Source organism: Cricetulus griseus, chromosome 5 (assembly GCF_003668045.3).
Source record: "Cricetulus griseus strain 17A/GY chromosome 5, alternate assembly CriGri-PICRH-1.0, whole genome shotgun sequence".
In the NCBI taxonomy this organism is placed as follows: domain Eukaryota; kingdom Metazoa; phylum Chordata; class Mammalia; order Rodentia; family Cricetidae; genus Cricetulus; species Cricetulus griseus.
The window spans coordinates 14,724,350-14,751,968 of record NC_048598.1 but is presented as its reverse complement, the minus strand read 5'-3'; the positions used below and the strand labels follow the sequence as shown (position 1 = coordinate 14,751,968).

The 27,619-nt window shown below is 42.1% G+C and overlaps 1 protein-coding gene across 2 annotated transcripts in view; it reads right to left on the bottom strand.

Moving 5' to 3' along the window:
* Smyd3 (SET and MYND domain containing 3) overlaps positions 1–27,619 on the bottom strand; it is a 524,738-nt gene that overhangs the window by 449,458 nt on the left and 47,661 nt on the right. The window lies entirely within an intron of this gene.

Below are 27,619 nucleotides of genomic sequence, written 5' to 3'. Positions count from 1 at the left end.
TTGTTTTTCGAGACAGGGTTTCTCTGTGGCTTTGGAGCCTGTCCTGTTTTGTAGACCAGGCTGGTCTCAAACTCACAGAGATCCACCTGCCTCTGCCTCCCGAGTGCTGGGATAAAAGGCATAAACATTTTTTAACCTTCATTTTTTATATAGATAACTTGAGGATTTAGAAGTATGACTCAAGACAGCCCACCTGGATTGATTGTCCAACGTCACAGATAGACAAATAAATTATGTGAGGTATTCAAACAATAGTAAGAAACAATAGCATGGTTGGTTAGTCATTAACTGTTACCTTAGGGTTTCTCACACTAGATACATGTCCAAAAGAGTAATCCTTGCCTCTTCCAGACTAGACTAGCTGAGATAAAAAAACAAAAAGTTTGGAGATATATCAGAGGAAAGCAGTCATGGTGAATGAGATAAACTGTGTAATAAAAGACCCAAAGTGGTTTAACATTATTTCATTGCCCTAAACAAGATTAAAAAACTTTGAAGTACACAGTGTCTAGGCATGTGTCCTTTCAGGAACACTGGGAGAAGGCCTTTATGTGGAAGGAAATTCTCGTACTTCCTGTCCTTTTCACACACCCAAAGCTTCTAAGTGTTGAAGTTTATGAATCAAAAGAAACTGGCTATAATTATGTATACACTTTTAATTAAAAATGTGTTCAGAGTGATACAGCGACACAGCATCGAGGTAAATTTCCATACACAAACGTGATGTTTTACAAAGCAAAGCTTCCAGAAACTGAGAGCTAAACTGTAGACAGAGGACAAGTCATTCAAATAGGAAACAATAATGTTAATCTCCAAATCCTAAGGTACACGATAATCACAGAGATGGAAACACTGCAGAATTGATGCTTACCAATGCTGGTGGGTGTACCCCAGCACTTTAAGATCGTTCACACCTATCTTATCCTAGGATAAGAAACAAAGCATACTGCCTTTATCCTTTCTTTTTCCAACAGAATGGTAAAAGATAAACTTGAGGTATTTCTCATTACCTCAATATGTTTGGCATTAACAAATTGGATTTTTTGCTTTCATATCAAAATACAGGTGTTTACCCGCCCTAATGAATAAATCCAAGATTAAACTTGTTAATCATATACTTTTCTAATTTATTAAGCTCCATAATAAAATGTGAAGTAAAACTGTTCAAAACAGTTAAAGTCTTAATCTGCTAAGATGATTAACACTTCCTTCTTAGGGAAGAGTCCTCATCGGAGCATGTGACACCTCTGTGATATCAGGGCACATGTCCCTCTATCCGTCACACTAAATGGAAGGGCAAGAGAGGTTAATAGAGACAGAGTGTCTGTAATAGCCTCCTGCATTTCATCCTCGACTCAATAGACTCCAGCGACTCTGAGCTGCTTGGGGTGTTCTTGTGAATCAGTGCCCCAATTCACACCCTAGATAGAGACTAGGGACCACTGTATGAGCTGTGAGGCTCACCTCTGCAAGTTCTCCTCAGGCTGATCTGATGATTCAGTCTGTGTCAGGCTTCAAAACAGCTGACCGGCAGATATGGTTTTAATTAGAAGCTAAAATGGCACTGCTAAATACCTAAATAAATCATGAGCAAGGACATCAGGCACTTGCTATGTGAAGGCCAATTTCTGAGATTTCCCAAGAAAAGATTTTTCTCTATTCAGCTTCACAATCACCTGGGCTACAGGAGCCCTGACTTGCAGTATCAGTCAATCATTTAAATTAATGGAAATGAAATTTAAAAATGAACATACATAACCTATCATAGGTTACAGTAGTAACAATCAAAAACAATACAGACTAGATAATAAATGAAGCTGGGCTGATACCCTATGCTTCCCCAACTCAACATAAAAATTCCCTGGTGGAGACAAACAGCTGGGACAGTGGTGTGGCTCAGCAGGTAAAGACACCTGCCATGAAACCTGATGACCAGACTTCAACCCCAGGGCCCACATGGTAGAAGGAGAGAGCCAGCTCCTACAAGTTGTCTTCTGTCTTTCACAAGTGCACACAGGCTGTGGTGTGTGTCACAACGCACATGTATACACCATAAATAAATAAAATGTAACTTTGAATTAACATGGTTGTATATATAGTTACACACATCTGGAGTTCGGCTACTCCAGAGGATTCCTTGTGCCCAAGAGTTCAAGGGCAGCTGGCCAATGTACAAGTACCCTGTCTCAAATTACTCACTGACAGGACAGGTTCCTGCTTATTCTGCCTGTGGGTGATGAAGAGTGATCCCATCCTCACAGGTTTTTCACCTCTGGCCTGTCTGAAGAAGGATTGCTACAAGCCTAAGGACACAGATTCCACCGCAGAAGTCCTAGCCTCAGCCAGAAGAGGTCAGAGCAATTTTTGTCGGAAAGCATTAATCTAAAGTTCCTTTGATTTGCTTCCCTTTGTTTAGTGACCTTGAACTCAAGCCACCCTTGTACAATGCCGGCCTATTAGTCTAAGTGACTGGGCGCCACAGAATCCTCATTCATTTAAGCCTCCTCTCCTGGTCATGTGATCAGGACTGTAGAAGTCACCCCTTGGCAAAAACCATCAACCTGTGGGTAGGGACCCCTTCAGAGTCTAATGACTCTTTCCCACGTATCAGATATCCTGCATATCAGATATTTACATTACAATTCGTAACAGCAAAAAATTACAGTTATAAAGTAGCAACAAAATAATGTTATGGTTGGGGTCATCACACCATGAGGAACTGCATTAAAGGGTCACAGCATTAGGAAGGCTGAGAACCACGGCTCTAAGGGATTTAAGTCCGAAGTTCCCAGCCTACTTCTTGCCAACTGTGTGATCCTGGGAACTTCTTACTCTCTCAGTTTGTCTCTTCATTCGCTCACTAAATACAGGCTTTGTTATGGCTCCAGGAAGCTGGAAAACACTGTGTTACAGTTACCCTCTCCTCAACCTATTTAAATACTGTGTATCCTGTGTTCCTGGTCCCTCTCCTTTGGGTCCCTCCTCTCATGACATAGCTATTCAAATGATAATGCAACTCAAAGTATGAACAATTCTTACGAGTTACTAGGAAGCAGCCCAGAGCTCATTGATATAAAGATGGATAAAGTGTGGTATATGCTACCCAATGGAGTAGCAGACAACAGTGAAGACAAACTAAAACTACATGACAGATCTTCAAAATGTAATGCTGAGTTTTGTTTATTTGCGTGTTTGTTTTAATTCTGTATGACTCAGGGCATAGTGGCACATGTCATGCAGACCTCTGTCATTTTGTGGCCAGCCTGGTCTACACAGTAAATCCTGGCCAGACACATAACACAGTGAGACTCTGTCTCAGAAAAAGAAAAAGAAAAATTAGTCTTGATGACTAAGCAATTATGCCATTTTATAGACTCAAAATGCAGAAAGAAGCATAGATCTATATTGAATCCCACATTTATGATAAAACTTAATAATAGAAACGTCTCAAATACCCTGATTTGATTTAAAGCCAACTTTCTGACAGAAATGCATTTGTTTGGGTACATGTTAGATAGAATCCAACTGCTCTATAAATGGACACACATTGCCAACCTACTGTTGTTCTAATGCTGGAATTTTAAAAATAAATAAAGCTAGCCAACATAGCTCACCCTTCATTTACCTTCCCTGAATTCAATTTATGATGATAGCTACAAAGGAAACTTTTGGTGTTGGAAATGCATTACATATACCATAGCAAACACAGCTGCTGGGACCAAAAGCATCATGACTACCATGAAGGGTTAATGGTTTAGCTCTCCAGGGCTGAGGCCTGGCTTCAGGTCCCATCTGTGCTGACTGAAGAGAGACAATTTCCAACACCTGGGTCTGAAACAGATGCTGCAGTCATTAAAGGTTCCTTGAGCCAGCTCAGCAGTACTAGGAACCAAAAGCTGCTGAACTATGAGGTCCACACCTGCTAGACTACAGGTGCCTGAAGAGCTATGCTTTGTGCTTCTGTGTCCACAAAGGCACAGACAGGTGCCACCCCCTGAATACATGATATCTCCTGGCAGACTCAGTACGGGGGGGGGGGGGGGGGGGGGTGTAACAAGTGTTAGACGCAACTGCAACATCTAGAAAGTTCTTAAAGCCTCCTTCATTTTTGTCCCCTTCACTTCATGGAACCTGTTTTGCCAATACTAGACACACTTGGCTATTTTTACTCAGCTAAATATAATTTAATAAAATTAACAATTAACTTCCTCATTCACATTCCAAATGCTGACAAATGGCTAGTAGCTGGCCACCATATTAGACATAGCAAATGCAAACCCAGCACAATCAATCCGGGGGCATGCACAGCTGGAGTGGCTGAAGCTGCTGTCACACAGTGTCTTCACAACCATTCCCTTGTCCAGGTGTGCACAGAACAGAATGAAGTCTGTAGCTTTTAGAGGGCTTGAATCCCTGAATCCTGGCACTGGGTTAGTTACTGGAATATTCTAGTTTTCCTAATTTACTTGATGATTGCAATCCTAGAAAAATTAGCATATGCTAAATACAACATCCTTGCTTCTCATAGCCCCCTTCCAAATGTCAGTGTGTGTGTGTGTGTGTGTGTGTGTGTGTGTGTGTGTGTGTGTAAAAGATTGAAATTACTCAAATTAAAAGATAGGATTATTACTAAGATGACTACGCAGGTTAAAAAGAAGAAAAACAGGCTTGTAATTCTGTTCGGAACCTTGACAACCCAAGATTGGTTCCCCAAAAGTTGTCCTCTGACCTCTACACTATGTTGTAGTTCAAGCATGCCCTGGCACCTCTATAAATAAATAAATAAATAAATAAATAAATAAATAAATAAATGTGGGTTATTTTTTTTTCTTATTGCAGACTTAGTATTCTACCCGTGCTCCATATCACATGGAAAGGTGAGGGAACAGGGAAAAATAAACCCATGCTAGCATGTTGCTCTTTCTTATCCAAACATCATAGGAAAACCAGAACTCCATGTGCCCGACACTAGCTTCCTGATAAAATGAGAGAAAAAAAAAAAAGGCATGTTTCTCTCCACAGAGTCAGGGACCCACCATCAAAACACCTATCCCTGAAGAGCGACTTTGAGGAATGGAAACCTCTACCCTCCTCTGCCCCACAATCCTCTCTGCCCCAGGCTATGCCACCTTGGTTCTGAGCTGGCTCCCATCCTCAGCACTCCCCCAAAGGTAAGGAGAGGGCTCCTGCTCGGCTGACCACATTATCTTGGTTCTTTGCCCACCCAGGAGGCCTCTCTTGAATACATTTTCCTAAAGTTGTTGACTTTCCATCAGCAAATCAAAAACAAAACACAGGACTCCCATCACATCTCTGGGCTGTGTGGGATATCCTTCATTTCTCACTCATGGATTCTAATGGCACAAAACCACCTAACTATTCTTCCAAAATAAAATGTTAAAGCCCTTCATATTAATCTGTCTCAATGATTTTTATCTATTTCATCAAAAAAAAAAAGACAGACATTGGAAAACGAGATACCAATATAAGTATACATTGAATGGGAACTATTTTACCTGATAAAAGGCATGACCATTGATTGTTTTGGTCAGCATTCCTAAAATGAGCAGGGAACTGCAAAGCAGTGAATAATAGCAGATTTTCAATTTTCTATATAGTAGATCTTCCTAATTGCCTAATAGGAAAGCTAATCAATTTATAGGCTGTGGAAATCAATACAGACAAAAGAAGACAGCTTGTTCAATGTCACGTGGAAACCTTCACCCCCAGTTGTCCCAGTAGTAGCATTGCAACCCCTGTCTAATTCCATTACGCTGCACTGCAGCTTGACAATAATTACTATCACTGCTGCTAATTACATACTAGAAACCGTGCTAAACATCTCTTTAAGTGGTCACGGTAACCTCATGGTGGGATACCAAAATACTTCCCATCTTACAAACAAGAAAGCTAAAGACACAGAAAGTCAATGAGGGGCTCCAAAAATCACACAGGAAATGATACAGTTTGTATTTGTTCTGACTTTGGAACTTACACACTTAATCAGTATATACTCTCACTAGGGAAAAATTGGGGTAATGGATAATTTCTTGGGTTTTTTTTTCTTTCTTTTTAATGTATCTTTCAGATTATGCATCTCAATCCCATTCATTTCCTGTCCCTTCATATCTGCCTTCTACCCTTACAACCCGCCCCGCCCCCAGAATAAAAGAAAATGAATTTTAAAAGAAAATAAACGAAAAGTCTTGTCATGGAATCTGTAGATGAGTCATGCTGTAAACCCTTTTATCCATATATCTTTACTTGCAAGTGTTTCTTGCAAAGAGTCACTGGCCTGGTCTGGGGACTCTGGTTTCTGTTGCTCTATGCTGGGCCCTCACTGGGCCTCCTCTTGTTGTTGCCCTGTGTCCTGGAGATCCCGCAGCCCTTAGTCTGCAGGGCCTGTCCCTTCACATGCTCCGGCAGATCACAGATGGAGTGGATGTTGGGATGGGCCAATTCACAACCTGGTTCTGAGTGGGCCTGAGAGTGGCAGGGCTGGTCAGCCCACCAGCTCTCCTGTCTTCACCCCCAAGGTGAGGTCATTTTATGAATTAAAAATACTGATGAGATTCAGGTCTATTCCCAATGGCAGGGCAGAGTGAGCAATAGGGTTAAGTGTAAAGATCATTGAGGGGAATCTTGCCAGCTCGAGCTTGGTGAGCATGGCTCTGGCAGGCCTTGCCCTTCTTCCCAATTCCCTCATCTTGCTACAAACGTTAGATCACAGTCCTAAAGGTAGCCACCAAGGTCTATCCCCTTATTTGACCATTTCTTCCTCCTGAGGCGGACTACCAAGGTCCAGCTATCAAAGTATTGAAGTCCAGCAATCAAAAGCCCCCTTTGGCTCACCTAATTAATACGCCCAATTAAAATTAAATACCTTTAGGCCGGGCGTTGGTGGCGCACGCCTTTAATCCCAGCACTCAGGAGGCAGAGGCAGGTGGATCTCTGTGAGTTTGTGGCTAGCCTGGTCTACAGCGCAAGTTCCAGGACAGCCAGGGCTGTTACACAAAGAAACTCAAACAAACAAAAAACTCATAAGAAGAATAGCCATTAACCCTAAGAATTAAATCCCCTCTTGTACTGTGCTAATAAAAATGTTGAACATGAAATGATTAAAGACCAACTCCTTGGTATTGCTGTGTGAACCAGGGTCACATCCCATCCTCCAAATGGCTGAAAATCACTTTCCTCTTGGGCTCCATGCTTCTCCCACCCCAGGCACAGTCAGAGACAAACAGAGAACCTGGTCCTTAGAGGACCGCCAAGGCTGAGATGGCACACACCATCACTTACAAATCCAGGGATCGGTGAAAACTGATAGAACAACAGAGGAAAGCAAATGACTCCAAATGTCTCTGACTCACACTGGTCCTGCTTGTGACGGCTCCATGTCATGGTGTCACAACAGCAGAACCCAGAACAGACGGTTTTCCGCTTCCACAATATTCAGTGAAGTGCGTGAGCTACTCGAGACTTTAGTGTAAAATGGGCTTTCACCTAGAGGAGTTTGTCAATCCCCCCAACACACTTGACCTCTTCCTTACTTCATGCTGCGTGTGAGGGTGTGGATAGCGTATATAAACATGTTGAGACCAGCAAGATGACATGTAAAGGGGGCTTTCTGCCAAGACTTATAACCTGAATTCTGTCCCCAGAGCTCACAGGGTAGAAGGAAAAAGTGACTTCCACAAGTTGTTCCCAGACCTGCATATATGCTATGGTATGCATGTCCCCACCCCATCCCAACCACACACACACACACACACAGACACACACAGACACACACACACACACACACACACACACACACACACACACACACACACATACACACACACACACACACACACACACACACACACACACACACACACACACACACACACACACACACACACACACACACACACATACACACACATACACACACATACACACACACATACATATACACACACATACACACACATACACACACACATACACACACACATATATACACACACATACACAGACACATACACACACACACATACACACATACACACACATACACACACACAGACACACACATACACACACACATACACACACATACACACACACACACATACACATACACACATACACACACATACACACACACATACACACACACATACACACACACAAACATACACACACATCACATACACACATACACACACACATACATACACACACACACACATCACATACACATACACACACACAGACACACACACTCTCTAAATAGATAAATAGATGTTTAGAAGAACAAATATATATTTAACTCTAGATTCCACATAAAACATTCAATATTTGTCTTCCTGAGTCTGTCTTAGTCTGCTCTCCAGTTCCATCCATTTTCTGTTGAAATGTGATAATTTCTTATTTACATTTGAATAAAATTCCTATGTGTATATACACCACATAGTACACAGCAAGACTGCCCCCAAAACAAAAGCAAACAGCAAACCAACAAGAATTCAATACAGAGCAAGAAAGCATACTTCCCTGCAGAGGGATGGCTAATGTAAGCAGTATATTCTAGTTAATCTCTCTCTCTCTCTCTCTCTCTCTCTCTCTCTCTCTCTCTCTCTCTCTCTCTCTCTCCTCTCTCTCTCTCTCTCTTGTACTCACCCTACCCACCCCCTCTCTCAATTTAGCATTCAGATCTCCATTCTTACTTGATGAATATTTGCCACTATTATTTTTATGCAGACCACATGAAAAATCAACCTTACACACCAGGATAACTTGTAAGAAATTGTAATTTATCGGCATGACTCAACAAGCTAACAATATCTCCGTGCCACTGGGGAAAGAAGAAAACTCTGATACTCAGTTCAAAAATTAAGAGGGGGATAAATAATTCATGTTTACACTAAAAGCCATACAGATGTCCCAAGTAAAGCTCAATACTGCTATCCAAAAGCAAAGTCTGTAGATGAAGACCTGACACATGCTATAACTTGGAAGACCTCTGAAGACGTGCTAGGTGAAGGAAGCCAGACACAAAAGAACAGATATTGTATGAGATTGCTAATGATGTAATTGTTAATGATATATTGAGATGAAGCAAATTACTCTGGAGACCAAACACTGAGCAGAGGAAGAAATGGAGAATTACAGCTTAATGGTTACAATTTTTGTTCAGGGTGATGAAAATGCTTTAGAAATGACAATGTTTAGCCAGACGTGGGGGTTAGTGCGTACCTACTCTAAAGCCTGGGCAGACACTGAACTGGTGATCTCCTGCCTCAGCCTCTGAAAAGCTGGGATTGCAGAACCTGTCCAGCCAGGACTGGCCTGCACATGTCTACCATGCCAGTGCTTAAGAGGCTAAGGCAGGGCAGACTGAGCTACATGGCCAGACCACATCTCAAAACAAAAACAAAACCAGATGATTTTTGTACAATACTGTGAATATAACTGGTGTATTGTACATTTATTTTCTAGTCTGTATTGTTTTTGATTGTTACTACTGGAAGTTATGATAGGTTATATATGTTCATGTTTAAATTTCATTTCTATTATTTTAAATGAATAAATAAATAAATTTAATAAAAATTTACATAAGTCATTAAGATGAGAAATTTATATTTCTTTGGTAATTTATTATTTTTTGTGTATGGGTGATTTACCTGCATGCATGCCTGTGTACCACTTGATGGGTGGTGCCTGCAGACGTCAGAAGAAGGCATCAGATCCCCAGGAACTGGAGTTCCAGATGGTTGTGAGCTACTTCGTGGGTGCTGGGAATCAAATATGGGTCCTCTGGAAGAGCAGCTAATGCTCCCAACTGCTGAGCCATCTCTCTAGGCTGATACATCTTTTCTTCAATGCCTCAAATAAGCAACTGTGGTTTCCCAGACTATTCTACAGCAGACCCTCGACCCAAGAGAAAGTCCTGTATGCCTACTTCCTCGGGGTTTGACGTGATGTTGAAGACCTGCACGGTGGGTAACCATAGACAACGGATGGAAAAGTGAACATCCTTAGAAATGGTACCTGCTGATAAAGACACTGGCTGGCCATGAGGAGAAAGTTGAGAACCCCTGCAAGCTTAACATCTTCTAATGGTGAAGAGAGGAACGAAAAGGGCCAGCTGAGATGCTCTACTCAAGGAGCACAGAGGGAAGAGCACATCTCCCCATGAGATGCTGCACGGCTCCTGCGTGCTTCTGAAAAGCCTCCAGGTACACACTCCTCCGACCTTTGCAGCTTCTCTTCCTCCCTAGGGAGACAGCCAGCACATTCCACTGCTGGGTCAGTTCAGAGTTTGCAACGTAGAGACCAGTGAGTCTGTGTGAAAATAAGGACCTAAGGAAGCGTCTATCGCAGATTTCTTCCTAGCATGATGGCGTCAGCAGGTCATGGGCCATACATAGGAGAGCCATGAGACTGAAACAGAAAAGCTATGCATGTCTGGCAGTGAAAGACACCAACTTAATACCTGAAGCTACCTCACTGCTGCCTCAAAACTCCACTAAAGTCATACCTTGTTAAAGAACAGAGTGAAAACATCCTGACTGGTTTCATGTCAATTTGACAGAAGCTAGAGCCACCTGAGAAGACAGAGCCTCAATGGAGACAATGCTTCTGTAGATCAGGCTATAGGCAAGCCTGTAGGGCATTTTCTTAAATAGTGATGGATAGGGGAGAGCCCAGCCTAATATGGGTGCTGCCATTCCTGGACTGGTGGTCCTGGGTCCTATAAAAAAGCAGGCCAGTTCTATAAAATGAGCAAGCCATGGAACAGCATTCCTCATGGCCTCTTCATCAGCTCCTGCTTCAGGTTCCTGCTCTGTTTGAGTCCCTGGCCTGATGGTTTTTGAGGACGAACAGTGATATGGAAGTGTAAGCCAAATAAACCCTTTCCTCCCCAACTTGCTTTGGTAACTGTTTTATCGAAGCAATAGGAGCCCTAAGTAATACAGAGAGAAATGTGCATAAACAAAATAACTAAACCCACTATGAGACTATAAAAACTTAATTCTAGAAGCTGGATTGACCAGAAAGACACCCATTTCGAAGCCAGGTGGATAAAATAAAAAGCTGACAAGGATCCATGATGTCCTAGAACTCTGAAAGCCCAGAACACAAGATGGCAGCAGACCTTGAGGAAATGCTGATGATCTATCGAAGGAACAATAACTAACTAGACCCCAAAATCCTTCCTGACTGCACACCTGGGGACTGCCCCTCTCTGATGTCTCTTCACCTCAGGAATATGTCCAGAGAGCACCAGGCACAATAAGGGTAAGAGCACAGGACTCTTCTCAAAACTGGAAAGGGAGGCTTCGTGCTGAGGTCCATACTGGGCTCCACCACTGAACTATGAAGCCAAGCTTAAAACCCCAAGGATGGAGACAGGAAGCCAGGACTCCACCAAAGCAATCACTACAGGCCACATAATGTGACTACAGGGCTCCTGAGCACTGAAAGGTGGATAGTCTGGAATCAGGTGAGCTAGGTATAAAACTCAAACTGTTTTAAACTGTAATAGAAACCGGGCACGGCAGTACACACCATTAATTCCAGAGGCAGCGGCAGGTAGATTCCTGTGATTTCCAGGCCAGCCAGAACAACATAGTGAGACCCTGTCCAAAATAATTAAAATTAAATGAAAAATTTTTAAATGTCTGGTAAGAATCCAGGCATGGTGGCAGACTGTAATCCCAACACTTAGGGCTGAGGCAAGAAGATTGCAAATCTGCGGCCAGCTTGTGCTACAGACTGAGATCAGTGCCAGCCAGGGCAATATAATGAGACCCTATACTCAAAAGTATGGGAGGGATGTAAAATACACCAGCAACTACTATCTATATTGATTATATGTTGAGACAATCTTTTTTACATCGGTTTAAATGTTTAAATTATGGAAATTCATTTGACATGGTTATTTTTTACTTTGTTAGTTGGACAAAGAACAAGAGAATAATGAAGTGGCCGTGGTAGGGCGTGGTAGTCCCACCATTTGGGGGTGGAGGGAAGAAGATCACGGAGTTCAAGACCCATCTGGACTGTAAGAGACCATGTCAAAAGAGAGAGGGGGGGAATACTAACCAAGTTCACCCAAAGACAGAAGGAAATTGAAGGTGAAAACCTATCTCCGGGCTATGGATGCGCTGGCCGAAAGTGTGTGACTGGGCAGCAGGGATGGAGGGGACACGCACATGGGGTCAGAACAGGATTCACAGCAAAGCATGTCCTTGATCTGAGACGACAGTAACTGGCGGGAAAGCCTTCAGGTTTGTAAACTATTACAGGAAGCAGTAGCCTGGACCCAATTCAAAAAGCTTACCCTAAGTAAAACACAGCTGTAAAACACAGATGAAATTATTTTCAAGGAAGCTGGAGAGACAGCTCAGAAGTGAAGAGCCCTGGCTGCCCTTTCAGAGGACCTGGGTTCAGTTCCCGGCACCCACGCGGCAGCACCTCATCCAAGTGATATGCGGACAAAGCACAAATACACATAAAATAACAAATTATTAGAAATTATATACTAATTTAGCCAGCATAGCCCACTTGACATTTTGCACAAATAAATGTTCTGCTTTAATTAAAATGTTAACTTTTCAATTAAAGGAACCCAATCCAGCAAAGAAACTGATCAGCAAAATCTGGTTAAAAGGTTTGCAAGTAAAGTAACACCTTTGCCAAGTGGTGGTGGTGCGCACCTTTAATCCCAGCGCTTGGGAGGCAGAGGCAGGTGGAGCTCTGTGAGTTCAAGGCCTGCCTGATCTACCAAGTGAGTTCTAGGACAGCCAGGGCCACACAGAGAAACCCTGTCTCAAACAACAACAACAAAAGTAAGGTAATACCTTGGCCTGACCCCATCCCAGAAAGTGCCATTTCCGGGGCCTCTGTTGTAGAAATTACTCGCTGCTTTGGCCACTGTCTGCCACGCTGACTCTAGGCAACCAAACTACACCTCACAATTTTAGTTTTACTCAGCTACTCTTTACCTAAAAGAGACTCTACTTTATCATAAAATTAGCCACTAGAGAACTCAAATGTTCCCTTCCTTACAGCTGTTGATAAAATTCAGTTCGTAAACTCACATCTCCGGCTATATTCCAGGAGGGAACTCATATTCTGGCCACCCAATATTAGTATGCTTTTAAACCTCAGTACATAATTGCAGATGGCCACAACAGTAAAAGTTGGAGGTACGTTAAACTCAGATGGTACCACTGCAACAGCAGGAAAAGCCTGCCTCCTCGAGCCCTCTCCCCACGGGAACACCGAACCCCTTCCTGACGGCATCTGTACAGTAAGTAGCACCATCGGTTATGTGTGCCCTATACAGAGACTGACACACGTCGTAATTACATCCATTCTTTTATGTTGATTACGCTAGAGAGCGATTACATATTTAACTTAGCTATCTTTTTAAAAATTGCGTTGTTTTAATGGAAGTATTTCAGATAGTTATGCCACCACACATCAATTAGAAAGTTAATCATTCGGCTTGTTCTCACAAAGAGTCTACAGGAAGTAAGCAGGTGGGTGTTTCACTCCTTTTGAAAAGCTAATTAGAGGGTACCGTAGGCAGAGCCATCATTCTAGAAATAAGTGCATCAAAAGCCCAAAATATGTAATCTACACCGCGTTGAGACTTAGAATGGGAGTCTTTTTAATGGGTTTATTCATTTTCACTTTAAGAGAGGGTTTTCAGTTCATTGTGTCACATGTAGTTTCAGCATGAGGCCAGGCCTCGATATATAAGGAAACACATACTTCGCTACTTTTCTTCAAATATTTCCGAGGGATAAAGGCAAACAAAATCATAATCTATGACTAACAAAGCTCAAAATTAGCTCAGATACCTTACAAATTAATCTATAAATAAGAGTTTTATATAACAGAAGTTACCAGTCAGCAGGTAAATTGCACACTGGAGACTATATTGCCTTCATCACCAACTCATTAATAACAAGGTGATTTGTTTCTACAGATGGGTACTCCACGGCATCAGAAACTGTAAACTCGAAATGGCTGTGTGTAGGCAATGTGCCATCAGTGGCACTTAGCATTAAAGGCGACTTTCACAACGATCCAGAGTAGCAATGATTTCCTTGTGTTACTCTGTACGAACTTCATTTCCTTCTTCCACGAACTGCCTCAACCCTATTAGCGTGTCTTAAAATACCAATTCTGATTTCCCAAACAATTCTTCTCTCGAAGTAACTCGGCCCCATGATGAAACACGCTGTGCCGCCCCCCCCCCCGCTGCATTTTAAATGAGATAAAATAAATGAGGTGGATCTCGCAAAGCCTGTTACAGAGCAGACTGATAACCCCTGATGGTCTCTGAATTCAACCTAAGCCCTTTACACATCAAAACATGAAGAACTCAAAGGTTCACATCTAACATCAAACGCAATGAGCTCTCAGCAGGAGCACAAGGGCAGACGGGACACTGAGGATGGGAGGGAGATGGGGGACCGACAGGGCTGGGCATCCCTGAACAGCTGGTAGGTTTTCAGTTTTTGGGTTATCATAATCATGCCCACAAATTTATATCCTAATGTGGTGACAGCTAAGCCAAAAGAGACAACTGACACTCCTTTTTTTTTTTTTTTTTTTTTTTTTTTTTTTTAGCCCAAACATGTTCCTTTACCTAGGTCAATGGATGAGCTTCACAGTGCGTTTGCAACTATCTGAAAATATTCCCATCTGTGTCCACTTGCTAAACTTCGAGTCTTAAATGTCACCCACAAAATGTAACACTTGAAAGATTGGTTCCTTGGGTGGTGTTACACGGACGTAGCCAAACCTTTGAGAGGTCGGGCACGCGCTTGAAGGACACTATGGGCCTTGTCCCACTTCTCTCTTCCTTGCTCTCTGGCTGCAAATGAACAGCGTCGCGCTCTAACTACCCTCGCCATCAAGTTTTGTGCCACCAGATGGCCAAGGAACAGAGGCAACCAATGGCAGGACAGACCTTCCAAAGCTGTAAGCCAAAGGAAACCTCGCTCTTTCCGAGCTGCTGAGCTCAGGAACTTCTTGTAAGCAAACCATCTCTGGAAGGGTCAGGCATTATGCAGGCCTGGCCGTTACCTGGCAGAATCCACTCAGGCAGTACCCTAGTCAGCCCAGGGTTCCATGGGAACTAAGTTTGCATGCAGCTGTAAAGGACCCCTTTAAAAGACAGAGCCCTGCCCACTTTCACTCTCTCTTCTCTCTCTTCGTCTCTTGCCCTCTCTTCTCTTGCTTTCTTTGCTTGCTCTCTCGCTCCCCCCCTTTATTAAACTCCATGGTTAATGTATCTCCTGGTTCATGTTCCATAGTTCGCATCTTTAATTTAAGCAAAATAACATCAATCTCCAATGCAACATCAATTTCTATAAAGAAGAGCACCAGGTCTTGAAAATTTATGAATGAAGCCATGGGACATGTGCCTAATGACACAGGCCTGAAATCTTGGCTGTGTCAGTTCAAAAGTTCAGAACTAGCCTGGGCAAATAAGACCCTGTCTCAAAATTAGAAGTAAGAAAGGGGGCTGGAGAGATGGCTCAGCAGTTAAGAGCACTGGCTGTTCTTCCAGAGGTCCTGAGTTCAATTCCCAGCAATTATATGGTGGCTCACAACCATCCGTAATGAGATCTGGTGCCCTCTGGCCTTCAGGCATACATGCAAGCAAAACACTGTATACAAAATAAATAAATAAATAAACAGACCCTGTCTTGAAAAACAAGTGAAAAGAGGACAGGATGAGTAGCTCAGTGGTACAGTACTCAACTGCCATGTGCAGAAGCCTTAATTCAATCCAAACCCTAGTGATAAACTATGTGTGTGTGTGTGTGTGTGTGTGTGTGTGTGTGTGTGTGTGTGTGTATGTACACCATAATAAAACTCATTATTTCTGTATGCTAATTTTTATGCATTAATTTACATGATGATGGAAAGAATAACAATTGCCATGGAAACAATAAAAGTGCATCAGTGTACTTAGCTCTTCAAAGCTTCCTTGGCTATAGACATGCTCTAAGCAGAGAGGTATTGGGGGTCACTCTATACTGGGTACGGCACGTCGAGGACAGAGAGCCGCAGCTCTAAGTGAGGAAAACCACAAGAAACTTGACAATGCCAACAGCCTGAACTGGGGACACAGAGACTTATGAAGACTCTAAATAACAGAAATCCCCATTCAAAGTATGAGAAAATAGAGAAAACATACTCATTGAAACGACACTTACTTCAACAGCCCACAGATACTGAATTTCCTGTCAGGAGTTTTTTCCCTACATTCTCTAAAGAACTGGAAATTTGTTATAGACAAATACCTCCCTGAGTCTGGGTCCCTCCGGACTCAGCCAGCACCGGTCACATGGCTGTACTCAACAGTTTTGAATAGATAAAAAAAAAAAAATAAGGATTAGTAATAGCCAATTTTCATTTTAATCTTTAAAACTAGAAGTTTTTAATGAATAATAGTTATGTGTTCAAATCTCCTTTATCTACTCAAAAGATAAAAAGAAAAGGCCTAAATATTTTAGGTCAAATCTAGGCATGAAACATTCTCTAAAAGTGTTACCCAAAAGCATGAAGTTAAAAAGTAATTTGATCTTGTAAAACACACAGATGCACTCCTGCAACTGGAAACACGAGCATTGCGTTTTACAGACTATTGCAGGCAGCAATCTTTTTTAAAGCCTACATTTGTTTTCTTTAAATTTTATTTTGAAATCATTTTAAATATACATAAAGGTTGCAACACATAAGAGAATTCTCTGGCCAGTTTCTCCTAACAATGTCTTAACCATAATCAAACCAAGAAAGAACATTATTTCAATTCTACCCAATATAGGCTTTACTCAGATTTCACTCAAATTAATTTTGCAGTAACATCATTTTTTTCTGATTCTGTGATGTATTTCCATTTCCTTAGCTTCATCCAGTCTGTAAAAATCCCCAAGTCTTTCCTTGTCTTTGACATGTAATTTTTTTAAAGTGTGTACATGTGTGTGCCACATGCATATGTGGGGGTCACAGGACAGCTTTCAGGAGTCAGTTCCTGACATTCATCTTTCTGAGGCAAGGTCTCTCTTGTTTCGAGCATCACACCCCAGGCTAGCTGGCACCCTCCTCCCACCTCATCACAGAGTGCTGGGTTCACAGGTGCATAGCCCAGCATCCAGCATTTCCTGTGAGCTCTGGGAATCACATCCAGGTCATCAGGCTTGTAGAGCAAGACCTGTTAGTCCCTGCACCATCTTCCAGGTCCCAGCATGTAACACTTCTGAAGAGTAATAGTCAGTAGGAGAGCGGTTTCCTCATTGTTAAAGAGTATTAGGTCACACTATGGGGCAGGAACACCCCTGTGTTCAAAGGAAAGACTTTGAAACTCTGCAAATACCCTGCCATCTCAACCGCTTGTCATTGGACCACACTGTAGCAATCATTGCTTGTACTTAAGTCTCATTTTCTATTTCCCAAATCCCTCTGTACTCATGAATTGAAATCTGTCAAGGAAATGCTCCCCCACATCATCCATCCAACTAGCTCTCTCTACTCTGTGGTAGAATATTATTTTAAGGTGTGTGACTTGTGGCTATGCTGCATTTGTTTAACTCTGTGAAGCTGTGATTCTTTGCTTGTCTAAAACACCTGATGGTCTAATTAAGAGCTGAACCGCCAATATGGAGGCAGGAGCAAGGATAGGTGGGGCTGGCAGGTGGGCGGTGGGGGGTATAAATGGAAGGAGAAACGAGGAGGAGAAAGAAGAAAGTAACAGGAGGAGGAGGAGAGGAGGAGCCTGAGTCACCCAGCCACCCAGCCATCCAGCCACCCAGCCACCCAGCCACCCAGCCACCCAGCCACCCAGCCACCCAGCCATGCAGTAAGAAGGGAAGAAAGTAAGATATACAGAAGAAAGATAAAAGCCCAGAGGGAAAAGGTAGATGGGTTAATTTAAGAAAAGCTGGCTAGCAACAAGCCAAGCTAAGGCCAGGCATTCTTAACTAAGAATAAGTCTCCTTGTATTTATTTGGGAGTTGGGTGGTGGGCCCCTCAAAAAGACAAAGGAGTAAAAAACATCAAAAAACCCTTTTCAATCTTTAAAGTTTAAGTGTAAGTCATTTGGCCAGCTTCCCCTAAAGTCAATAGCAGACTCATAATGGAGACCAGGAAGCAACACTGTGCACCTGACCTGTTAGCCTTCTCCAGAGTGATTTCAGTAGTGAATCTTCCAGCCACGCTCACCTCAGACTCACTGATACTGCACATTAGCACTTGGATCCTCTCATCTGCCTGAGGGGACTTTATTTGTTTCTGCTCTTTCTCCTTTTCATGTTTTCATCAGTTTTATTAACCTATTTTCAAGTTCATCAAACCTACTTTGGGGATTTGTTCCTCTTTTTTTTTTTTTCCATATTCCTATAAATTTTAGCAATCTGCTAAAACTGTCTCGGTTCCTTCCTCATTAAAGTTTTTGGGTTTTGTTTTTCCTTTTTTGTTTTTCGAGACAGGGTTTCTCTGTGTAGTCCTGGCTGTCCTGAAATTCACTCTGGAAACCAGGCTGGCCTCAAAGTCACAGAGATCTGCCTGCCTCTGCCTCCGAAGGGCTGGGATTAAAGGCATGCGCCACCACTGCCCCGCTATTTTATATATTTCCAATCCCTGTTGACTTCATTGTCTCTTGGAACTGCTTTTTGCATGTCTTCCACTCTGTCCAAAACTAGACATCTTGCAAAGAAAATTAGATTTAAAGTAATGGTTTTTAATTCCTAGAAATGGATGTGGCCGGGCACTGGTGGCGCACGCCTTTACTCCCAGCACTCAGGAGGCAGAGGCAGGCTGAGCTCTGTGAGTTTGAGGCCAGCCTGGTCTCCAGAGCGAGTGCCAGGATAGGCTCCAAAGCTACACAGAGAAACCCTGTCTCGAAAAACCAAAGAAAAAAAGAAAAAAGAAATGATGCTCCTTCTTTTCTATTCCCTTGGGCTGAGACTGAGCAGGCATTTGGGTTGGGTTTGAGGTTTATTACCGTCAACATACACAGTCCTGGGGTGAGCTGCCTTCACAGTGAGGATGTGTTGTTTGTAGAGACCTTTCTCAGTGCTTGCTACCGGTTTTGGTTTTCACTTTATGCTGTCCGTCAGAGTCCTCCTGCCTCTAACAATAGTCCTCCGATACTCAGTACTCACTGCTGTGGAAATGGCAGCGTTCTGATTTCACTCTCTCCTTTGGTACCAGGGGCTTGCCTTCTCTGTGCTCCTGCCATCCCCCAAGCGCAGCTCGGGCTCACACCCTCCCTCCAGGGTAGCCTTCCTTTTTCCCCCTCGTGCAGGTCCTCGGGTTTGTACAAGTACACTAAGGGGAATAGTGATTTTTGCTTTTTCCTTAATGGAGATGGAGCTCACAGTGCCACGTACATGTTAGGCACAAGCTCTGCCCCCGGGGCCAGCCCACCATCCTTCCCTCTACCTCCTTTCAGTAGAGGACAAGCTAAGGAAGCCGGGTCTTGGCCAAGTTCCTTGTTGCATCTGCAGCAACTGTTCTCCCTTCCCCTGTACCACCAAAGGAATTACCTGTTTGGGGAGTATCTGGCAGTTTGTGGAGAAAAAGCCTACACTTAGGTATTAACTATTCCCTCCAGCCTCCAGGGACTCCATCCCCTCTTGCAAGCCCACAAACAGCAGCTACAAATTCCATTACCATCTGAATTCTGAGTGGTGTACCCCTATGTGTAGCCCAGGTAAGTACCTGTCCTCTTCGGCCTCTGGTTCCTGGGCTGCCCTGGAATCTCTGCTCTCTGCAGTTATGTGGTTGTATGGTGTTTTGTTTTGTTGTCGTGTTTTAAGGTTAGAAGCCACGCTCTTTCCCTATCAGGATTTGGTCCCTGTTAATGCCTGAATTTGTTTACTAAAAGGGTAGGTTCGTTAGGGGGCCAGCTTAAAAGGAATGTTCCAAATTAAAGTATTTCAGCATAATTTTTAATGTTAAGCCTAACTGGAGAGTTTGAGTTGTTCATGGCTGGGATTTTTTTTTCTGCCTGTTGATACATCATCAAGAAAGGTCTCATTATTTCTCTAACAGTAAATTCAAAACCAAATTGCAATAATGCATTTAAACATAAACTATACTAAGAACTCAGCCTAATAAAAAACACTTAACAGCTGATAATGATTTCTTAAAAGCACTGGCTTCATATTTAGGCAGAGCGCTTTCAGAACACCAATTACACATTCATGGTTGCCATAATTTTGCTTCACAAAATATTAAATCTCTTGGGAGATTACTACAAGGTTAAAAGTTGTCTTAAGATCAAAGATCAAATAACTAGCAAAAAAAAAAAAAAAAAAAAGCCCTGTAATTCTCTATAGCTGTCCATTGATCTTTCCCATCTGCTGTGCAAGAGAGGAGGTGTATGTTAAGTTTGAAAGCAGAAAACCTTTTTAACTAGAAATGTCAGTGGACTGGCAAATGTTCAGACAGAATTCTTTAAGAGATCCAACTCCTTTTTGCCAAAATATAAATGATGTCAACAAAAGGAAAATATAATCTAGTTAGTAGAGTACTTTCTTTTATTTCTATCTTTCCTCTGTGAGTGTATCACAGGATCAGATTTCTATTCTAAAACCACACATAGTAAATGAGTTTTCAACCCTCAAGATGCTCTACACACAAACTCACAAGTGAATGATGAGAGACAGCTGGTGCAAGTCTCTGAGAGAGGCAGTTAACTAAGCTCTGCCTCCAGTTTCCCTTTCCTAGAAAAAAAAAAAAAACAGAAACCTGGTCCTACCTACATCTGAACCTTGGAAACAACCAAGAAATCCCCAAGAGGCAAATGCACTGGTAGCTAAATTTTTTGGAAGAGATTAACATTTTGTCTCTTTAAACAAATGCACACAGGCACACCAAAAATTATGGTCACTGGTGACCCTCATGCATTCTGGAATGTGGTCTATTTCCTGGATGTGCTTCTAGCTTCTCTCCCTTCTCAAAATTACTGAATCATACACCTAATTACACAAATGCTATGGTATGTAATGATGTTTTAATAGAGTTGCTTAAGAAAAAAGACAATCCAGCAAGTTGGCTCAGTGGGTAAACATGAGTACCACGAAGACCAACAACCTGAGTTCAATCCCAAAACCCACATGCTAAAAGAAACAACCAATACATGTAAATTGTCCTCGGACTGCCACACATGTGCCGTGGTGCAGAAATTAATTAAGTAGTTAATTATTAATAAATATCTCCAAAGCTGGTGTTGCTGAATTAAAATGCCATGAAAATTCACATTCTCCTTCCTTAATACAGAGGTGAATATTCTAAGATATGGATACTCTATATCCACATGCAAAAGAATCCATTTTAATCCCTGCTTCACTCCACATACGAAATAAACTCAAAATAGTGCATCCAATACCTAAATGTAACATTAAACATACAGCTCTTAGAAGGAAATTCAGTATAAATCTTCTCAACCTTAAATTAGGTAACAATTTTGGATGCTTCTTTGTTTGCTGTTGTTTGTTTCTGTTTTTTGAGAAAGGGACAAACTATACTGCCAATGCTGGCCTCGAACCTGTGATCTTCTGTGTCTGCCTCCAGGGGCTCAGATTACAGGCCTGGGCCACCACTCCTGAAAATAATTTCTTTAAATGCAACACCAAAATTATAAATAGTATGTATTTTAAAGATAAAATAGATTTCATCAAATGTAAGCATTTCTTTATCAAAGGGCACAGTTAGTAGGGTAGAAAAGCAAGCCAGGCCTGACAGTTTGCTCCTCTAGTGCCAGCTCCTTAGAGACTAAGGCAGGAAAAGCACTTGAGCCCAAGAGCCTGAAAGCAGCCCAGGCAAACTCGGTGCAGCACACTGTGAGACTCAGCAACTGCAAGGCTCTGGCTGGATCTTATCCCCATCAGACCCATAGCCAAAAGAAGAAAAAGGAAAGAAGAAAGAATGCAAAAGCCACATAATGACAAAAGTTTTAAACCTAAATTATAAAAATATTTCTTACGTTCAACAATGAGAGTCAGGCCAATTAAGAAATAGGCAAAGAATTTGAACCTTTCTATACAATAGGGTGTTCGACAAAGTATGACATACGAGTATAAACTGAAGCCCATTAGTTTGTATGCTAATTTAAAAAAATCAGGGCTGGAAAGATGGCTCAGCGGGTAAAGGTGCTTGCCACCAAGGCTGAGGACCTGAGGTCAATTCCTGGACCCCACCTGGTGAAAGAAGAGAACTGGCTGCTGCAAGGTGTCATTTGGACCTCTGTGTATGCATGCACTCTCACAAACACACACACACAATAAATAAATGTAAACTTTAAGATACAAATCAATAAATGTCTTTTTAAAAAGATGTTCAATAGTTTTGTCACCAGGGCAACCCCTATGAAAGGGTCATTCGACCCCAAAGGAGTCACAACCCACAGGTGGAGAACCACTGCTCTAAGGCCTGATGGAATGTTCTGGAATTGCTAGTGCTGCTTTACATATTACATAAATTGTATCTCAATTTTTCCCCTGGGGCGGGGGAAGTAGAAAGAGTAGCCAAGACCACAGTAAACGTGGAACATGAGGAACAACCCAAGGTGAGAGAATGAAGCCGGTATCAGAGGCCTGTGTGCTCACCAACAGAGGCCAGCCCGAATCTGGACGCCCATGGCGGTTGAGGGAAGGGCATCTGCATTCGTCTCACACAGAGACAGAAGAAACGGGGCCCCTCCATTACCAACTGCTGACTGCTGACCTCTGCCTTGGAGATGACAGGAGATTCACAGTCAGCTGCAACCCATTAGAGTGCTGTAAAATCAATTTAAAAGGGTATTACCAGCCTTTTTTTTTATTAAGTAAAGTGAACAAGGGAATGAAGATGAATTTAATAAAATATATACTGGGTTGCAGGTAACAAGGTAGTATTTACTAGTTTCAGTTACTATATATATAAAATTTTGTATTGAGATTTTCAAGGAAAAGGTGAAAGTCTCTATTATAGACCATTGATATTACAAAAATATAAATTAAATTCTTCAATAAGAAAAATAAAACTCGCCGGGCGTTGGTGGCGCACGCCTTGAATCCCAGCACTCGGGAGGGAGAGGCAGGTGGATCCCTGTGAGTTCGAAGCCAGCCTGGTCTCCAGAGCGAGTGCCAGGATAGATTCCAAAGCTACACAGAGAAACCCTGTCTCAAAATACCAAAAAAAAAAAAAGAAGAAGAAAAGAAAATAGAAAAAAAAAAAAACTCAATCACTAGAAAGATGCTGCAGTGGGTAAAGTATTTGCTGTGAAGCAAGAGGACCTGAGTTTGAATCTCCAGCCCCACATAAAAGCTGGGCATGGCAGCATTTATGTGCAACCCCAGAGCTGGGTAAGAGGCAGGCATGTGTTCAGTGAGAGACTTTGTCTCAAAAAACAAGGTGGACAAAGATAGAGAAAGACACCTGACTGTCAACCTCTGATCTATACACAGAGAGACAAGAAGACAGACACAGACACAGACACACACACACACACACACACACACACACACAGAGAGAGAGAGAGAGAGAGAGAGAGAGAGAGAGAGAGAGAGAGAGAGGGAGAGAGAAAGAAAGAGAGAGAGGGAGAGAGAACAAAAATTGACATATTTATAAGCCCATTTGTAGTCAAGATTTACATTATACTACATGAAATATCTGTAAACTACCAAACAAAATTATGCATTCATTGCTAGTTTCCTATTAATGTCTATTCTTGGCATTAACTATCCAAGAAAGAAAAAAGACATCCAGGACCTAGAGAAATGGCTCAGTAGCTAACAGTACTTGCAGCACAAACATGGGGACCTGAGCTGAACCCCAGCATCCACATAATAAACCAGGTGTGGCCTCATTGTGCCTGTAACCTCAGCACTGGGAGGAACGGAGACGTGATCTCTGAGGCCTGCTGGCTTCCACATTAGCCTGAAAAACAAACAAACAAGCAAACCACAAACAGGTTCAGGAAGACACCGTGCTCAAAAGACTAAGGCAGAGACATCTGAGCAGTTGGATGCCCCCTGAACACACATGTACCTACACCACACACATGCATACACACTCCCATACACATACACACAGAAAACAAAATGTCCAGAAACCAACCACTCCTATGCTTTGGTTTACAGCTGCATCAAGTCCCAAAACTGCTTTAGAAAAAGAAAAAGAAAAAACAAAAATCCACTCTGTTTTTTTGCTTAGATCAAGTCCAAATAGAAAAACAAAACAGTATTTTTATTGTTTATTTTTAGGAGATGCAAACACTCCAACTGGTTACAGTTACTTGCTAAACAAAATCTTAAATCTAAAGATAATGCCCCATGTTTTTCCTATTTAGTGTAGATGAAATGGATATTTTAGAGATTCACAGAAATAAATTAGTAATTTCAAAAGTCCCAAAGTTAAGCCTTCTTTAGAACAGCAGGCATAAAACAGGAGACTGTTGGGGGGGGGGTTCAAGGGCAGGACACTTGTCTGACACACCCAGCAGTGTCCTGGCTTTGGTCTCCAGCATAAGCCCACCCCGGGGAGAAGCAGTGCTCTGAAGTGTTCTCAGACAGTGTTTCCAGCATGTGTCTTTGTTGTTGTTGCTCTCTTGTTTGATCTTCATGCCACCATCTTGTACGAAAACAATCCTCCTGCCTCAGCTCTCAAAGAACAAGCGTGCATGCACCACCACGCCCAACTTCCTATATTCCTATATGTTTCCTATATTCATGTCAAATAATAGAAAAAAAAACCAATGGCTATTTTCCTAATTACTCTAGTATGATTACCCCAACTGAAAATATTTTATATTTTACCTCACAAATTGAAGATATATTTATCAGATGAGTACTCTGCGAAAACCAGTTTTTACTTCAGAAACTGGACAGGGATGCTTTTGGGAAATGGTATCTCAAACTCATTTAATATTTAAAGGTGGCATTGCATTCATTACTAATTAAGCAAGCTCCATGGCGCTTTGGATATGTACAGAAGGAAGCCTATAGAATGCTGGGAATGCTCAAAGCACAATCTGTGAGACCCCATCACCCTGAAGCTTCTGGGTGTCCTCTTTTCTGCTCACACATACTAGCTGAACCAACAGGTTTTTAAAGGAACTTCAGGTTTCCCAACAAATCTCTGGTATTTGAGTGTTTGACAGTACAGTTTTGTGGTTTCAGTTTTTGGTTGGGTTTATTTTATAAATCTAAATTTTTAACTTTAGATATAAAGAAACATCTCTGGACTGATTCGAGTTGTTATCCAGCAAATCATCTCCACCAATGCTACTGGGGTAGATGATAAACCACAATGATGAGAGGGGCTGTGGTCACACGCCTTTAATCCCAGCACTTGGGATGCGGCAGAGGCAGGTGCATCTCTGTGAGTTCAAGACCAGCCTGATCTACAAGAGCTAGTTCCAGGACAGCCTCCAAAGCTACACAGAAAAAAAACCCTGTCTCAAAAAATCAAACAAACAAAAAGCCACAATAATGTTTAGACCCCTATGAGGCACTGTCCAAAGGAACTTAATGCAAGAGCCAAAATGTCCTGGATCTGCACTGTCCTGATGTACAAACTAGTCCCATGGGTTCTGCCTGGAGATTTGAAAGATGGGTGGTGTGCTTCAAGTACTGAACTTCAGGTTTCATTTAAATTAATTCAGATTCCAAGGACTACAGGCAACTCATGGTTTCTGTTCCACAAGTGACTCATCATCTTCTTTTGCAGCCGTCGTCATGGAAAAGGCTGAAGCCAACTAACTGCTCTTAACCCTCCTCTCAGGAGAAGTCTCAGTAGATACTTTGACTTTGAATCTGAAAACTGTTTCTATGTTTGTTTAGTATAAGAAGACTAAACTTAAAGACTAAAAACTGTAACCACAAAAAGCCAACATCTCTCACTAATTATAAACAGACAGATGTGGCTATGCTGGAAAAAAACAAAGGTCCCTCTCTCAAAGAGAATTCATTGATAGTTGACACTTGAATATGGTGACCAGGGTTGTAAATCACCATGCAAAACCTTTCAAGGCTAAAATCTTCAGAATCATAAAATGTTCCCACAAGATGACAGCTACAAAACAGGTCCTTAAGTCAGAATTCAAAAGGAAAAACAATATATAGCATTAGAAGTTAAATAAAATCTTTATCTCTTTCAAACACACATACATACATACATACATACATACATACATACATACATACATACACACACACACACACACACACACACACACACACACACTGGAGTATTCATGGTTAAGTTAGGAAATGCTGAATTAAACAGACATAAAAAAAGGTTTAGGGTGCCGGGCGTTGGTGGCACACGCCTTTAATCCCAGCACTCGAGAGGCAGAGGCAGGCAGATCTCTGTGAGTTCGAGGCCAGGCTGGTCTCCAGAGTGAGTGTCAGGATAGGTGCCAAAGCTACACAGAGAAACCCTGTCTCAAAAGAAAAAAAAAAAAAGGTTTAGGGAGGGTGATCTCTAATTATCCTCTAACAAGCTAGTGATCACTGTGAATCTCCAAGGAGATAAGAAAATGTGTTAAAATTTTACCAATAATCACAAAATCAGTATTTCTCAAATTTGTCTGGTTACAAAAAAAAAAAAAAAAAATCACCTTGGAATGCTTGTCCAATATGTACCATGTAGGTTCCCATCTTAGAGATTCTGGTTGAATACATCTGCGGCAGCTACCCCAGTTACTTCTATCCTGAGCTAGGACATTGCCAGCGTTCAGCAGAAAGCACGTGGAAACTTCCCTAGGAGTAAATGAGAGCAGAAGGGAGGAGATGGAAAAGGAGGCCAAGAGTGTGGCACATTCCTTTACACTGTGTAAATGTGTGTCACTGTGGTTGGTTTAATAAAGAAGCTGACTGGCCATGAGCTGGACAGGTGGAGGTTAGGCGGGACTGGCAGACAGAAGAGGGGGAGGAGGAGAAGCTGTTTCAGGAACAGCGAGAGATGCAGAGAAAACAGGAGATGACCGTGTCATTCTGAGAAAAGGTACGGAGCCATGTGGCAGAGAGTAGCTAAGAAATACGGATTAATTTAAGTTATAAGGGCTAGTTAGTGACACACTGAGCTATCAGCCAAGCACTTCTAATTAATAACATGTCTCTGTGTGGTTATTTGGGAACTGGCAGGTGGGACAAAAAAAGTCCATCCACAGAAAAAGAGGGAGGGGAGGGAAAGATGGGAGGGAAATGTGTTGATCAGAATGCAGACGGAGCAGTAAGAAACCTGTGCACTGTTAACGTGGGGTTGTAGAATGATGCAGCTGTTTCTGAAAATGCATTGTTTTCTTAAAAATTAAAACAGAGGGGCTGGAGAGATGGCTCAGTGGTTAAGAGCACCGACTGCTCTTCCAGAGGTCCTGAGTTCAATTCCCAGCAACCACATGGTGGCTCACAACCATCTGTTATGAGACCTGGTGCCCTCTTCTGGTGTGCAGATATACATGGAAGCAGAATGTTGTATACATAATAAATAAATAAAATCTTAAAAAAAAAAAAAAACAGAATCGACACAGAATCAGCAGCTCCACTTCTGGGTATATAGCGGTCCCCCCTTTGGGAGATATGCTCCCCAATGTCTATGGGAGATATCTTCC